We start from the raw sequence: 18187 nt of genomic DNA, 5'->3' as shown, positions 1-18187 counted from the left end.
TTATGTTCATTTCTATTACTTTCACTGTTAATAACGTTGGACATACTTTCATACAGTTAGTAAGCATTTTTATTTTCTTTTAGGAACTGGCTATTTATATATTTTGTTCATTTTTATCGTTTCTCTATGAATTTGTATATTTTTCTTTTTCTGATTGATTTTTAAGAGTTCTTTAATACATATATTAATCTCTAGCAAAGATAGTTATTTTTTAAACTTAATTTAAAATACATTATTTTATTAGTTTTTTTTTTTGGACTATATTGAATTTCTTTAAATGTAGTCTTTAATGATTGCTGTGGTTTTTTTGTTTGTTTGTTTTTATTGAACTGGCAACCTTGTGGTTGAGAGCCTGTGCTCCAACCAACTGAGCCATCCGGGAGGCAGCTCAGCTCAAGGTGCCGTGTTCAATCTTAGTTGCAGGGGGCGGAGCCCACCATCCCTTGCGGGACTCGAGGAATCCAACTGGCAACCTTGTGGTTGAGAGCCCACTGGCCCATGTGGGAATCGAACCAGCAGCTTTCAGAGTTAGGAACATGGAGCTCTAACCACCTGAGCCACCGGGCCGCCCCGCTGTGGTTTTGTATTTTGTAATGCTTATAAAAACATTCAATCTGAAGTAATCACCTATATTTTCATCTAGTATTTTGTAGTTTAATTTTTTGCTTTTTTCTTTCCAATTTAGTTTGGTGTGAAATTTAAGATAAGGTATTTGTCCTTTTTTTTCACCCCCAGGATAATTACCTAGCTGTCCAACACCATTTACTAAATGATCCATTCTTTCCCCAGTGATTTCAGAAGTATTCCTTATCATATATTAATTTAGATATGAAATAGGGTTTGTTTATGAGGAACTTCCAGGTCTAGTCAAACAGTATATACAATCAAATAAGACTTCCCCAAAAAGGTCCAGTACAGATTGAAATCCAGCCAGGTTCTTCTGCCAGCCAAGCCAGTGGAGCCCATGAGCCTGGAGAAAGGGGCACGTTTTCTAACCCTCAGAGGCATCCTCAGCTAGGAGCCCCTGCAGAGCTTCCTTGGCAGGGGATGGACATGAGGGGGGCTCTATGCACAAAGGCACAATAAGGGCTAGCAGCAGCCCTTTCCCATTTATCTTTCAGTGTATTCCTGCAATAAAGCACTATTAATTACCTCAGCCTATAATTGTTTAAAAATATCAGTTGGACAAGTTCCCCTTACTTCCCCTTCTTATGTCTCCTTCAAAAGTTTCATCACTATTCTCTCAAGTTAATTTTTCCAAATGAACTTTGGAATCATTCTATTAAATTTCCTTATCACATCTTTCTCTCTACCTTTGACCCCAAAACACTTCTGTTAGAATTGTGTTCAACTTATATATCAGTTTACTTGAATCACCTCATTATTCAATTTTTCTTCTGATCCTGAAACAGAAGATGCATTCCCAACTTGAAAAGACTTGACTTCTGAACCCATTCCTATTATATCTTTACCTTCCAACACATTACATTGTCATTTGTTAGAGGCCCCGTTTACTGGAAAGAGTGAAAGGGTCATTATTCTACAAGAACTACAGAACACAAAATAAACTTGGAATGCAACAGCCCTACTTTACAGTGGAAATGAGGGAAAACACAGATCTTAATCCAGGTCAGGTTTCCACTGCTAGTTCCAGTTCACGTGCTCTCCCGTTGATAGTGAATGTGAAGCCAGTCATGATCAAAAGAGAATACCTTGGACCTGCTTCAGGGAATGGCCTGGCCTAATGACCAGGAGTGTCTCCTGAGATGTGCTCTCCTGCCCCAGCATTTGCAGGCCTGGAAAGTTTGATCAAAGCAGTTTTATTTGCCCAAAAACTTCTGAGTTCAGAAGATATTTTGTCCACTGAAGACTCATATGCTTAAAATACAAAGGAAAAAAAAAAAAGAACAAATAGAATTTTTTTTTTTGCAAATAGAATTATATTGTTTTTTCCTCAATAAGGTAGAAAACAAATAACATATTGTAGATTGTCTAAAAATTATTTTGAGGAAAATAAAACTTTTTTATTTCAAAATTATGATGTGTGGTTTTTCACTAGAATGTTAATGTCTTAAATTCCCTTCAAAATTCTGTCAGAATTTACCCAGGCTTGGTGATAGGGCCTGACAGAAAAGCAGAGCAATGCAAGGCACTTACATGCTTGGGCCTGACATAATGTGATTTGGGAAAATGGTATCATGCTTTAAAATGCAAAGGGCACATTAGCTACTATCACAATCTAACAACAAAAGACGTCCTCTCACTGAGTTTTTCTTTCATTACAGGGGTGAAATAATTCTAACTATTGCTCTTCTGCAAAGGCAATCTGTAGCAAGAATTGCTAGAACACAGGCTTCTCATATTGGTTCTACGTCAACAGTCACTCCCACCCAGCAACCTGAGAATACAGACAAATGAAGTACTATCAGTTCAATGGAAATTGGCAGGTTTTCAAAAAGTGTGACTGTGCAAGCCCTTTGTCAATTTCAAAAAAATGAAACCCGCCAGAAGCAATTTCAAAATTACACAAGTCATTCACATACTGGGCTCCTCAGTAACTGGGAAAGATGCTGCAGAGGTAAAGTGTCCTCATTGTATCATATTGGAGGTGCATGACATTGACATGAGTGCATATTGGTGATGTTAACTTGGTTAAGATGGTGTCAGCCAGGTTTCTCCACCTGAAAGTTATTCTTTTCTCTTAGTAGCTAATAAATATTTGGGAGGAGATATTTGAGACTATTGCAAATATCCTATTTCCCTTAGAGTTCTGCCCACTAATTTTAACATGCATTGATGGATCTTGCCTGCAGCAGTTACTACTGTCGTGTTCTAATGGTGATTTTTCTCTTTACCTCACAATATTTAGAATTATCAATTAAGATTCTTTTTGTAAGAAAGAGTGCTTCTTCCACCTCTCTAATGTCAACATTTAACTGAATTTGGTTGGAATCTTAAAACACTGTTTGCTGGAAGAACTGGAGTAAGTATACTGCTAGGGAGCAGGAATGGCAGACATCAGAACTGCTCAGGAGTTCCATCATCATTTGTGCACCATTCAGTATTTATAACCTCTAATGCCAGTCACTGACTAGTGCAGGAAAAATGACAATGAATAAGTATAGTCTTTGCCCTTAAAGAACTCATAGTCCAACAGAGGGAAACTTGTAATAAATACATGCAGGTTAAGCAATAAAATAGACATGCATTCTTTAGTGTTGGGGGCAAGATGTGCTAACAATTTAGAAACCAAGTACATTGTCACAATGCGAGGTGAATTTTGAAAGGTTACTGGATGCTCAGCAGAGAGCCAAGATGGAGAAAGGCATTTGTGGCAGAGAGAATGGCATGGTCAAAGGCAGAGAAGCTTGAAATAGAAAGATAAACGCAGGGAAGTTCAAATAGCTTAGTGTGTTTGTAGGTATTCAGTGATGGTCTTGAACTTATCTTGTGGATCTTTGTAATGGGAGCTACTCAAAGTCTTATAATAGGATAACTTTATTTCAGAAAATGCATTCTGATAACCATTTAGAGAAGATATTAAAGTTGTGTGAAATTGGAGGTGTGGGGGCCAATTAAGAAGGGACTTGGGTTACTTTTTAAACCAAGCTTAATATTATTGGGTATCTGAGCACTAAACACAAAAGGGTATAGAAATCACAAACATTAGAGTGGTGTGACTCTTTATTGTATTGGGAGAAGTTACCTGCCATGGGGTCTTACAGTTTTGATTTATCTCAATAAATATTGGGCTTCTCTCATGACACTTTAGCATTTTTGAGTATCTTGAATTCTGCATTATGGGGGTTCCAAATACTCCTGACTTCTGAGAATAGTCAATGGCATAATAGGATGATGGAAAAGCTAGATCTTGCAGCCACTGCTTTTGTCTAGCTACCTTTACAACTCTATAATGTATATTTTCATAATCTTTAATAGTATTCAGGAAACAAAAGTGGTGTAGGTACTTCTAGGGACCTATTTAATCTGCATTCCTAAAGTCACTTTTATACAGGGATCACCACCCTTTTAATTAATATTTTTTGGTACTTATGAAATCTTTATATTTTATACATAAACGTAAATGTGAACCCACTGCTAGTTTGTCATATTAGTATATATTCTCAATTGTCATGAACTATGCATTTCTCATTATGTCTTATCAGCTCCTCATCCTATATCTAGAGTCTATGTTGTTCAGTAATAACTAGAATGTTTCTTCACTGTTTATCTTTCCTCGTTAACTTCTTAATCTTATCTTTCCTGAAATTCCTTCAACTATTGGCTTTACGCCCATGACTTTAAATTTCCTCAACAACTGAGATTAAACATTAACTTAAAATACAAATTTTGTGTGTTTTTTCAGAATATTTTATTTTGTATCAATTAAAAATTAGTTTTTATTAGATAGGTCTGAGTCAAAAGTACTTTATACTATTAATTGTCTCTGGTAAGTATTATTAGTTTCATTTTTAAAGAAAGGAGGTAATTTTCCCAGACCACACCTCTAATAAAAGGGAGAGGGGAATTTTAACCTATTTACTTTATTTGTTTACTGAAAGTCTCCAGACTTTTTCAATTGTACTGAGTAGATTATTTCTGTAACTTTCAATGTTAATATTGGTTTTGTCAATATGATAGTATTGATTTTATATTTTTGACAAGAACACTTAAATGCTAAACAGATGTAATAGTTCTTGTCATAATCATGAGTAATAAACCTAATTAGCATATGATTGATCTTGACAAGTCCAAAACAAATAATTTGAGATCATGTGTGAGAGATGTAGTGACATAGAAAGAGGAAAAAAGATGCCTGGGTTGAGTCAGAACAATTGGATTTGGGTCTTGGTTATGCTCGATCAATTGTGCCAGTGCAGGATAACATTTTGTCTTTTAAATAAGATCGTTTTACAGGCTTCTTTGTGTACTCTGGCAGCTACATTCCCTTCTGTTCTCTGCCTGTTTGTAGGTACAAGTGCATACATTCTGGCTTTTGAGCTCCTAATTAGGCTTTTAGAAACTCATCTTTCAAACAACATTCAGAAAGCAAAAGTGCTTTTGATTTCCAAGTGACAGCTTTTGTTGAGAGAGAAACGGTTTCATTTGGAATTTCTAAAGCTGGGTTTTGCATATTAAAAGCAAGCCTACCCACGGATAAAAGAGTAATTATCTATCAACTTTCCTGCTCACAACAAACAAACACATAAACAAACACCTGATTTGAGGGATTCTGGGAACAACAGAGGCACCTGCTCAGATAGCTGCCACCTTACCAAAAAGCTAAGAATAACAAGTCACACTCACAGGAGAAAGAGTGTCCCGTCCTCTGAGTGGAACAGAAAGTAAATCTCTCCATGAGTTGCGCTCCTTAGGAGGATGAGGACTACAACTCTGCCTTCCCACTCCCAATACCTCTCCCTGTCTGAATTAGCAGTCGGGGCTCAGTCTTCTGCTTCAGAGGTTAGGAGTGACTGTTGTGGGCTGCTTTCTTTGGAATGTATTAGTCAGTACTTCTGCGTAGCTCTTCTTTACCTCTAGCTGTAAACTTGCAGCACAACAGAACAACAGAAAAATCCCATTTGTTATTCTGTTATGCAAATTTCTTAAAGAACATGTAGAAAAAATTGTAATATATTTATAGGCTATTCACAAATAATTTTTTAAAGATTGAGATGATGGGTTGAGGTGTTAAAACCATTATAATTTTCTTATTGCCATTTCATCAATGGTAAAATTAGTTTTCAAAGGAGAAAAGAACACATTCAGCAATTTTCTGTCACATGGATTCATGTGTATTAATTGTATGTAATCACTACATATGTAGCCAATACATGTACCTTACCCTTAATTGATATTTTAAATATTGAATAATGGATGAAATGTCATTCAATAGTTAATTTAAAGTTGAACAATTTTAGAATTTAAATTTTTGATAAAGAACTAGCTCCCAAACAAAAAACAAAAGAAAAGCAAGCATGTATGTACAAATATGTTTCAGTGGAAAAGAAATAGAAATGATATAAAATAGATTAAAATGATGCTTATAGAGTAAAACTTTTGATGCTATATTATTTTAGCAATTAAAATATCTAAATGCTTTGTTTGAAATGTCTTAAAATTCTATTCTTTGACCAACTGAACTGAATTTTTTATTACGATCCGAGACAAGGATCTAACTTTATTTTTATTTATGTGAATTGCTAATTGTCCCAGTACCATTAAGTGGAGAGTCATCAACTCTCCATTGCTTTATAAATCAACATCACTCATATATGATAATGTTGTATTTCTAGATCTGCTTCAATGTTCTTTATTCTGTTACATTGTTTATCCATTAATGATGCATTGGCATCACACTGTCTTAATTACTACAGATCTATAGTGAGTCTTTACATCATTAACAAAAACTCCCCTCTCTTGTCTTTTTTTACTCCTTTTGTTCTCCTTTTTTCATTCTCTTTTTTCTCCTTCTATATCTCATTTATCTCTTCTTTCCCTTTTATTTATTCTACCTTAAAATATTTTATCTTGTCTAGATTAGCATAAGCTTGTCAGTTACATGAAAAACAGTTTTATTTATCATTTCCTTTGTTTCTCTTTTCTCTTTATTTAGAACTCTTTTTTTTCGTTGGTATATTAGACTTCCTTCATTGAAACAGTCTCTTACATATGCAGCATTCTCTATCGTTTAATTAACTAATTATTTCTTGTCTCTCTGTATCTAAGTTTACTGTTTACCAATACACCTAGTTATAATTGCCATTTGTAAAGTTTTCACTTTCAGGAATTTTTTTTTTTCCAAATCTGCTCTTTTTTGTTCATGGTACTTATTTTCTCATTATGTGTTTTTTGTTTGTTTGTTTGTTTTTTAATTTCCTCTTGTTATTTTGCATTTTTACTTAATGGAATTAAATGTTCCTTTCATAGAGATCTCAATTCTATTTTGCCCGCTTGCAGCAAACGAAGACACTTCTTTCCACTTATCGGTAATAAAACCAAAGCTCAATGTGGTTGGGTCTATATCCAGGTCCCATATCTACCTGGTCTTTCTGGGCAACAGCTCACACTTTCTATACTGTACTTGGCTTCTCTATTTCCAGCATATGGATTAATAGATTAACACGTAAATATATATATATTTGTTAATTCTCTAGTGATCCTTTGAAAATAATCATTTGGATTACTGACTATACCCACTGTGGCCAGCAAAATATCCCACTTAGCCTCTCCAATGGCAGCCTTGGTTAAACCCTTCTTATGGAGTCATTGAGGAGATTACAGGATGCTTGGAGCCAAGATCTCTAGTGTTATGATATACTTCAATTTCTTCAACATGAAGAATCACATAAATTTGATTTGTGACATTCTCAACTGAAGTAAATAATTTATTTCAATTATACAACATCATGTTTAGAATCAATACAAAATATGTGAACTTTAGAAAAATATCACTTAAGGCTTAATTGTAATTGACAAAATCTACAAACTGTTTTTATAAATAATTTGCCTATGATTCCACTACTTCAATTGCCCTCTATACTTTAAATACTAATCACCTTGGTATAGACACTAATTATGTATGTATGATAATGTAGGTAAGTAAACATCAACATTTGAGACTGCACGTGGGAATTAAAGTAACTGCAATAAATCAGATGATTTATTCTTTTCCAAGTGAAACTAAACATTGAAATTTTGCTAAGAAAATATTGTTCCATATTTGCAATTGTCAAAATAGTTGAACTTATGTTTTCATTCCCCCAATGGCATGTCTCCCTGTGGTTTTAATTTAACACAGCTTTTTAAATAAAAACTTGACAATATATGTTCCTGTTTTAATTAATCCCAAATAAAGAAATGTGAGGCTAAATATACAAAAAAGTGTAACAGTCTTGAGAAAACTGGTATTATTACTTAGAGAAAATTTGAAAGTATTTTGGAAATTATTTTAATTTTTGTAGGTATATTAGTGTAAAGTACATAGAATATTAGAATAATTCTATGTTAATAAGTGGTACTCTCACAACATTTTCTCATTGGTCAATATTTCATGGGACAAATAACTGTTCTTTATTAATATTATTTTATGATGCTTCCTAAGTTGTGATGTAAATAAAATTCTTTCCCCTATGTTTTATATGTAAAGTCATTTTCTTAAATAGTACATAATAGAAACTCTGAGCTTACTATAAGCCTCTGAATCAAACAATGAGAAGGCATGTTGTTTAAAATGCCCTTGAAGGAAATAGGAAATTGTTTAAAATAAAAGTCATGAGGAACAATGTAAAAACAACTTTGAAAAAAATAGGTAAAATCCCCATGCATGAATGAAAAGATGCTAACATCAATCAAAATCAGGAAATACTGCTTGAATTGGAAATTCCAGTTCTAAGAGATCTCCAGCAATGGAGAAATTGAAAACAAATACACACACACACACACACACACACACACACACACACACACAACTTAGCAGATGTTTTGTGGTAGATTATAATTTTTCTATTTCTAGAAAAAAAATAAGATACCTTAGATATAATGAAATGGCAAGTCAACAAATTAGATGTGTTTTTCAAGTCTTTGTTTTGTTTAAAGAGACATTGAAATTAATTTATAGAATGATATTTGTGAAAATTCTTGCAAAAATTGATTCTTTTGAACAAAGGTGGAAATAGAAAAGCCCATCTTGTATTTTTAGCCAAAATACATGCAATAGCATAGAAGTTAAAAACATAACTAGCAAAGTCATCTTTTCTTGGAGGTGATCAAATGTTCTCTCTACTACTTACTAGCACTGTGACTTTAGGAAAAGAGAAAGAATGCAATGTTTGAAGTAGTAATGGCTGACACTTTTCTAAAACTGATTTGAGACACCTGTTCAACTCATTCGGGATAAATTCAAAGAAAATATATCTAGATAATCATAGCAACACAGATGAAATCAAATACAAAGACTAATCTTAAAAGTAGTTGAAGAGAAAAAAAAAAGACACGTTACCCTTAGAAGAGTAACAAAGACTTAAAGATGACTTCTTAACAAAAATTATGGAAAGTGGTATATAATGGAATGACATTGTAACAGTGCTGAAAAAAATAATCCCAACCTAGAATCCTATACCAGTGAAAACATCTTCTGAAATTTAAGAAAAATCGTTTTTTTCTAGATAAAGAGAATCTGAAAGAAATTTTCAGCAGCAGACTCATACTAAGTATTAATATATACATGTATACATACACACATACATATTGAAGTGAGTTGTTTTTCCTCCTCTTTTAAGTAAACCCCAGTTTATATTATATGATTTAATCCAAGCAATCATCTCAACTGTGAGGTTGCCCTGAGAATTTCCTCACCTGCCATAGAATAACATTTATTTCATTCTTTGTGGTCTACTTTTTCATACACTAATTGTAGTATTTCTTTACTTGCAGTATAGTAATTTATTGTAATCTGACTCTTCCTTTAGGATGAACTTGTGGTAAGCAATAGTGTAAAACAGTTAGTTTGAAATCTGTTGTAAGGGTTAGTGTCATGTTCATCTTTGTACCTCTTGCAGTTAGCACATTGGCTAATGTATAGTATGTATTCTCTATGTATTTGATAAATAAATGAATGATTGAATAAATTTATGACTTTGTAGTAGAGGATGGGATGGGAAAGGAAAACAAAAACATAGCCTATCTTCTAAGTGGTTATATGCTAATTAAGATGACAAGACTTTTATACATTAAATTGTTTAGCAAATTTATAGGCTATAAATGCAGTAATAAAATGGATAAGTTAGAGAATAAGTTGTTTGGGATTCTGGAAAAAAATACTGTTAAAAAGGAAGAAGCCAGTTAGTTGGTCTTAATAAATCTTACCAATTTTATGCATCTTAATTCATCTTTTCTTCTGAGGGATATAGAAAGTTAAGATATTTTGGACACTTTCCTTGTCCTAAGGCATTTACAGCCCCTACAGACATCAAACAGTTAGCCTCTGAATGGACTCATGATTTTTGCCTGCCTAACAAACTGTCCAGCTAATGGTATCCCATATTTTCTTTTTTTTTTTAAATTTATTGAGGTGACAATTGTTAGTAAAATTACATAGATTTCAGGTGTACAACTCTGTATTACATCATCTATAAATCCCATTGTGTGTTCACCACCCAGAGTCAGTTCTTCCATCACCATATATTTGATCCCCATATTTTCTTGAGAAGTAAATTAATTCCATAGAGCACTGGCTTTGACATGTTGTGAAAATGAGCACTTCAATGAATACTACAACTCATTCAGAAGTTAGGTTTTATACTTATGGCTCAAAGAATATGAAGACAGCCAAGGATATGGAAGAAATCAGGCTAGTGGAGGTTCAGTGAGCACGGCTTCTCAAGTCTCCCTGGTTTCTACACCAATGACTCTGCTCATGGCTGAGGCAAGGGTATCCTCACTGTTTCATAGTCCTACTTGCTCACACAAAGCCATAGGGGGCAGCTGACCAATTCTCTTACATCCCTTTGCGCATCACCCTGATGCTCTAGCAATTTTATGATTTTAACTACTGCCTTTAATAAATGTCACCTGGCTCTAGTATCCATGTTTCCATTACATGAAAAAATAAACTCCCTTCCTTTTCATATTAAGCTTAAGTGTTTAGAGTTACTGTTGCTTGAAACCAAAAGCATCTTGACTCAAAAAGACAGTAATGCTACTATATCTCATAGGAGTCAAGGACCCTCCTCCTTGAACTTCTCCTGCTTTATCATCCTTCCGTCCATTTTGATCTAGCAATGGAAAATCACTTTCATTGCCCACACATATTATGCTGTTCAGATGTTTCACATATTTATACCTTTTGTTGTAAAATTTTATGTCAAAGTCCAGCACAAAGATCATAGTTATGTTTTCTTTGGAGGCTTCAATAATGACATACATCGCCATCTCCTCACCTGCATTCAAACTTCATCCTTCCTTTCTGTACCCATACTTTGCCTTTTTCATACCATCTCTGAACATATAACACCAGATTGTATTTATTTATTAATATCTGGTTATCCTCATGATTCTGTGCTTCCTAAAAGTTGTAATTCTGATTCACTTTTGTAGCTACCAGCATCTAACCTGATGAAAATAAAATATATATTGAATGCATAAAAAATATCACAAAGGAAAAGAATAAATAAATTGAACACAGCAATGCATTGGGCATAACTACTCCATAAGTATTTTCTCAACTAGAGAGGCTTGCTTTGAGGAACTTTTTTCTTTTTTTATTGCTGTGGGGTTCCCTTATCACATTGTATGTCATGAAATCTGAAAACTTAGGCGCACTTTAAAGCATTCTCACATCAAAAATTTTATTTATTTCACTAGGGTATTAAAACAGAATGCATGCCTTGTCAAAAATCTTATCTCCTCTGAGCTATTATATTATTTCTCTTTTAAAATTTACACATGGGGACCAAAAATTAAAGTGAGCATATAGGGGAGAAAATGTGCAATAAAAATGTCATAAACAAATAATCAAATAGACCATATTCAAAGCTGAAAACTGTGACTTTGTTTATAATCCAGCTGAGTGATAGAGTTCTCATGACTAGCAGTACTAAAAATATATGTATCACATTATACAAAACAACAACAACACACTAGCAAGCAAACAAATACAATGAATAAATATCAAACTTTTTGATAAATATATGTAGTTATCTTCTATTTACTCTTGCAGCTTTTCATTGATATGAGTATCTGGCTTCAAGGTCTTATGCTACCTACAAAATGAATGGACTAGGGATCATTCTATTAAAGGAGGAAGAATGCTGCCTTACTTGGGATCAAAAGGTTTGCTCCTTTTGAGTAAAGTGGAACTCTCTCCTATACCAACAAGTGCAGAAATTTAACTTTGTACTTTTACTGAAACAATTTTTTTGTCATCTACTGAAATATATTAAAGGAGAATTTCTTAAGGAAAAATGAAAAATTTTAATTATCTACTCCAAACAGGAAAGGCTAAGCTGAACTTGAAATTCTCATAAAAAATAAATATTTTTTGCTGAAGTTCACTAGTGGGATAGTATATTTATCTCTTCAGGCTGCCATAACAAAATACTATGGGCTGGGTGGTTTAAGTAGTAGAAATTTATTTCTCACAGTTCTAGAATGGAGGCTGGGAAGTCTAAGGTCGAGGTGCCATCTCACTGGCTGAAGTGAGTGGGCAAAGGGTTTAGGGAAATATAGTTTCCTCTGACATAGAAGAGAAAAAGTTGAAGAATAAAACTGAGAGCAGACAGGCAATTGGCATGCACTGTGACTTTAAATAGAATGATGTTCATATTTAATTCTTTACATTGACATATTCCATTTTAAGCCAGAATTAGATATAGTTTCTCTGATTTCATTAAAAACATTCTCATAAAATATGTAAAAAACAATTATTTGGAGCATAGATATACTTTTTATTGAAGATGAAATTACAAATCCAGTGTTTGAGAGACAAAAAAAAAAATTGGTACTACACTTTTTTCAATAATAATTTACGTTTGCCTGCTGCTTAGAATAACTCAAAGCAACATAAGACAGTATTCCACACCAGAAAGTTTAAAAACCAAATGATTTGATATTTAAACATAGTAAAAATATTTTAATTAACCAGAGTACCTATTTTTTGGATTTGAACAATGGTCATATTTTGTCACATTTGTTTCAGATTTGTCATTGGAAAAAATACATATGGATTTGACAACTAGAGGCCATTTCCCCATGCAATCCCTGTACCTCCCTTTTTGCATGCATATATTCTATCTACATTATTTATACTATTATTTGTTCTGATTTTAAATTTACATAAATTATACCAAGTGTGAATAAACCCTTAGAACTTGCTTTTTTCCTCAACATGTTTTGTTATTTGTCTATGTTGATATGTCTTCATGATATTCTTTCATTTTAATTATGCACAGTATGCTATTATGTAGTATACTATTATTTGTTATCTTTCCTATCACTTTGTAGAAGTACATATATTCTAGATTCTAATCTTTGTGTGATCATATTGCAAATACCTTCCTCCAGTTTGTGTTGTTGTTTTGGCTAAAAAGTCATCGTTGAATTTTTTTTTTCCTTACATATTACCTTATAGTTAGGAAGAGAAAGAAAACTAGAACATTAGGTAAGACTACTAAAACAGTTTTTTATAAGATAAATCAGTGGTTTTGCATATAAATATGCATATATATTCCCATTCATAGACATGGCACAATACAAAACCTTGGGAAAATGCTTTAATTTGCATATATTACACATTTTCCTTTTTACTGGTTGATTAATGACTGCAAAGAAACCTGAACTCATTTCATATGGAGAATATTGGTAAAGGGAAAAGATAAAAGAAATTCTGAAAAAGAAGTACCTTAAAATGGAGATTCTAAAAGTGAATTGATTCTTATTAAAAGCTGTTTCTTTTCTGTGGTATTTATATTTGGGAGTTGAGTCTATGCATTATATTATTCATCCACTCTTTTTATTTTCTTAATTATTTAGTAAAATTGATCAACAATAGTTTAAATTCAGGGTGAAGACTTATTGAAGTGGAGAGGGATACTTTTGTAACTAAAGGGAAAAAACAATTTGCAGCTATTTGTACCCATTTTCTTTTTAATGTCTCTTGGATTTTTTTCTCCTTAGATTCTAGAGTCAGTTCTACTTTCTTTCTTTTTTTTTTTTTTTGCACAATAGTCTTTAATATTTTTTCTTAAAAATTAGAAAAGAGAAATGAAGGCATTTCAGTGTGTTGACTGCATTATAGAATGTTTTATATAAATCAAAAAATAAAAGAAAAAACTATAGAGAAAACAAAAGGAAATGCATAGGGAGGAAAATTTTCATAACTCATAGAAAGTACCCATCTGATACTCCCAGAAGATAGAATGCAAACCAGAATGACTGTTTTGTTTAGATCAGTTGTAAAACGAGGCAAAAGAAATCTGACACGTCAGAATCTATCATACAAAATAAAATATGGAAGAAATGGAAAGTTTAATATTAAATTTAAGTATCTGGATATATAGAAAGTTCAAGTGTTTTGACAAAACAAGTATAACAGGATTTATGTTGGTGAAGTCAATTATTTTTTTCTAAGCTGCTTCTTTATGGTGTAGACTAATGTAATTGTTCCAGTTCTCTGAGGGAAGAAGTTAGGAGCTATAATTGCAACAGTTGTAAACCATACTCTACTAATAACTCATATAATCTAGTAACTCATATCTTTAAGTTTTGGTAGATTTAGATGAGTTTTAAAAGATGGATAGTGAGGAGTGGCCTGACCCATAAAAATATCAGTAAGCAAAATTAGGAAATGACTGAACACACACTCCAGGTATAATTAACTTAAGTGTCTAATACTTAAGGACAAAGCCCTCATTTACCTAGAGTATTCACTCCAGAAATATGGAGGCTGTATCCAGTGAGCTGAGATTAAAGTCTTGGACATATTACTGCTCAGTTACCTCTATACATGGCAAATGGTAGAAGCATTTGTATCAGAAATCTTAGAATTATCGTTGTATAATATTAAATTTTACAAATTTATCTGCAATCCTCTTACTCCTCTCACTATTGCTCCTTCCAGGAATCTGAACATCCTCCCTTGGTGAGCTTAGGAATCTTTTCAATATAATTATTTCTCAAGAAAAGGAAATTTTGCCTTGAGCATTAAAATGCATACATGGTTTGCCACATTTATTAAATGACTTGAAGCATTTGATTCTTGGTTGAAGGTAGAAGTTATCCATATTGGTTGGAGGAGAGTTGTTATCTTCAGAAGTCTTTTTGTAAATCTCTGGTTCTATGTTTGATATCGGATTCAGCTTTGTTCTCTTCTTTTTCCTTTTCATTAGTGGAAATGGCATCTAATTCATGGCAGATGGAGCTTATGGTTGGAACAGTAAATGGATCAAACTGATCCACTTTCTGTAAATCAATAGGCACAGAAATTCGACCGGACATCTGGCTATTTTCTTCACTTTCTCCCAACGCTGAAGTGAATTGTGATGCTTTAGGAAGGCTTGCTGAAGCTTATCATGAATTGTTTCAGGAGCAAGGGCTAAAATCTTATCGCAGCTTTCTTTATTTCCAAGAATATCTTGATCAATCAAGGCATATTTCTCGAAGTATTTATTTATTATGTTTATAGATTTTCTGACAAAAGGGTGAAGTTTTTCACTTAGGTGAACTTACTTTTTAACGTCTTGACCACCCCTTCAATGCTCGGTCAATGATGCATATGGCCATGGTCATGAGGGTCCAGCACTTAGAACATATGTCTGCAGAACTACAACAGCTCCTCACATCGTCATAGTCTGTCATGTCAATGTCAAACACCAGTTCTTTTTCCTGTGCCTGGAAAGCTCCTAGCTTCACTGTATTATGTTGATTGGGTCTGTGGGAATATACCGCGCCTATATCAATCTTATATGGATTCATTTTCTGCATCTCCTTTTCCAGATCATTCTGGTTGTTGAAGGATTGGTAGCGAATGTAAATATCATCTTTCAACGTGAATGAAAATTCACGGTGTTGAAAGTAATTCTTTATCACTCCGCCATAGTTGAGCCAGCGATAGTACTGGGAGTAGGGAAAAAGCCTCCGGTAATAAAGCTTAAGCAGCTCCGGCAGCTCCGCGGGATCAAACGCCTCCATGGAGCACAGTACTCAGCCACGGTAGGATGACCGCGAGAATTCTCTACTCTCTTTCTTATGGAATGTGGTGATTATAATATTCAACATTAGCAAATATGATCAATATAATCTGGCAAGCTGACAATAATTATACTTATAACAAATGGGGATTTCAAGAAATCACCTAGTCAAATCTTTCTTGTGCCTGAGTTATTTTATATCCGTATAACTTCCCTTTATGTCATTCTGTATTAATTTTCTTCAGTTTTCACTCCATGATGTTTTCTCATTCACTAATCATTCATTCATTCATTCATTCATTCAATCATTTATACATATTTGCTTCTGTTATCTTTTTCCTTAAATAAAGTCTGATTTATGTGAGGATAGAAATTTTGTGTGTTTTATTCAATGTTGTGTTCCCAAAGCACAGCACAGTGTGCAACATGCAAAAAAGCACAGATCCGTGTGTGATGTAAATGATATCCTGTTTATTTTTAATGAATGACTATTTACTGAATAATTAGAGTAACCAAGTCCAGAAGAGCTAAGTGACTCCTCCAAATAACAGTCTGTTAAAGGTGAGGAAAACACCATGACTCTAGTCTAAAACAGGCAACTATTGCTTACTATAACTTAACTTGATTTTAATCTAATACCTGTATACAAAAATGGGGCGCTGTAATAAAACTGACAAGCCCAGTGAGGGAAAGTAACCTCACAGGGTGATCCGATCATAAATTCCTAACTGGCCAGGTCAGGATGTTTAGTCATGCCCCAGGCATGTAGCTTTTCTACTAAAGGTTTATCTTTGCCTTAAGCAAGTCCATTGTTTTTCTGGAACTAGGTTAACACACCTTTGAAATAACCACCCTCAAGAGAACACAAAATCTTGTTAACTATTCGGTAACCCAATCCCCACCTTGCTTTCTCCCATCTTCCTTATGTTCCCTTCTTAATTTCAAATGTATAAAAGAACCTGTGAAACTGTCAGTCTACAGAGCATGTAAGATCTTGCTTTCTGGTAATTGCCATCAGTTTTGGCTCAAATAAACTTGCATAAAAATTCTCTACAGATTTGGATGTCCTTACATCAACATAAAATTTAATAGCCAAGAGTCGATGCTTTATTACAATAATAAATACACCTATTAACCTGAATTGATGATAACACAAATAAGAATGTTAATTATCTTTGTGGTTTGGATTGACTCAAATATAAAGCCTATTTTTAGAAAAATAGAGTTGTGTATTTATGATCAAATTTTTGAGTAATTGGCTTCAACAGGAAACAATAAAAAATTCAGTAATTAAAATTCTTTTCTTTGCAGTTTAACAAAGAATAAATATTTCTCTTTTTTAATGATGATCTTCATCACTTTAGAGCATCACACTACTAAATCATGACAGATCCCTTCCAGAAACTAGATTGCACATATCTGTGAAGTTTAAATAAAGTTAATATATTATACTGCATATGTTGTATTATTTCCATATATCCATTAGGGTCCAACCAGAAAATCAGAATCAGTAGGATATATGTGGATTTACTACAAGAAATGGCATATGCAATTGTGGGGACTGATGAAGCAAGTTCTTAGTTTGTAGGGCAGGTCTCAGGAAGGAAGGGCAGGCTGGGACCCCACAGGCACAGGCTGAAAGCTCTTGTTTATGAGAGGGAATCTCTTCTCTCCTAAGGAAAGCCTCAGCCATGCTTTTAAGACCTTCCAACTGATTAAGTCAGCCAGCCCATCTAGGATAATTCCCCTTACCTAAAGTCAATTGATTAGAGATTTTAATTGCATCTGACAAATCCCTTCACAGCACATCCAGAATAGAATTTGATTAAATAATGGAAGACTGTTGCCTAAACAAGTTGACACATCATAAAACTTTTATACTATATGTGTATTATTTATTATATCTTATACATGTTATACATTTTATTTAATATATTAGGATTCTCTCTATCCTGTTACAAAGCATTCCACTTGCTATTTATTTTACTACTATGATTTATACCAGTAATTTCGGTGGTTTCTAGGTGAGATATTTAGTTTTCCTAATGTATGTCCCCCTGTGTCTTTTTCCTTGTTCATAAGTGTATTTATACACATATATAGAGTTTTGTTTTGTTGTCTTATTTTTTAAATTTCATTGCTTTCAATGAAATTTCCTATTTATTCCTGCTGCCTTATTATTTTGGATTTCCATTTAGTTAGTTGTTAAAATTCCTTAACTGAGTCTCATAGATATATATCTGTCTACATATGTTTAAAAACACAAAAACAAAAAAACAGATACACACTTATTTCCTCTGTGACAACCTATTTGTGCCCCTGCCCCCATACTCTCCACTGTATAATGTAGTGCTTTGGACTCGCTCCTTCTACCACATCACCCTGTTTTGTTGGGACATGTTCTATTGGGACATTCAGAACTACTTTGCCTTTTCCTTCTCTGCTCCTAATTCTACTCCTAGATTTTACTAAGGCAGTTAAATATTTCAGTTCTTTAGAAG

The 18187-nt window shown here is 33.5% G+C and overlaps 1 pseudogene; it reads right to left on the bottom strand.

Annotated features, from left to right (window-relative positions):
• Positions 1-14672: 14672 nt before the first annotated feature.
• On the bottom strand, positions 14673-15722 carry LOC141571063 (DNA primase small subunit pseudogene; annotated as a pseudogene).
• Between the last annotated feature and the right edge of the window lie 2465 nt (positions 15723-18187).

This window comes from Rhinolophus sinicus, linkage group LG01 (assembly GCF_036562045.2).
Source record: "Rhinolophus sinicus isolate RSC01 linkage group LG01, ASM3656204v1, whole genome shotgun sequence".
Lineage (NCBI taxonomy): Eukaryota > Metazoa > Chordata > Mammalia > Chiroptera > Rhinolophidae > Rhinolophus > Rhinolophus sinicus.
The sequence above is the reverse complement of the archived record's forward strand: the minus strand, read 5'-3'. Positions and strand labels throughout refer to the sequence as shown.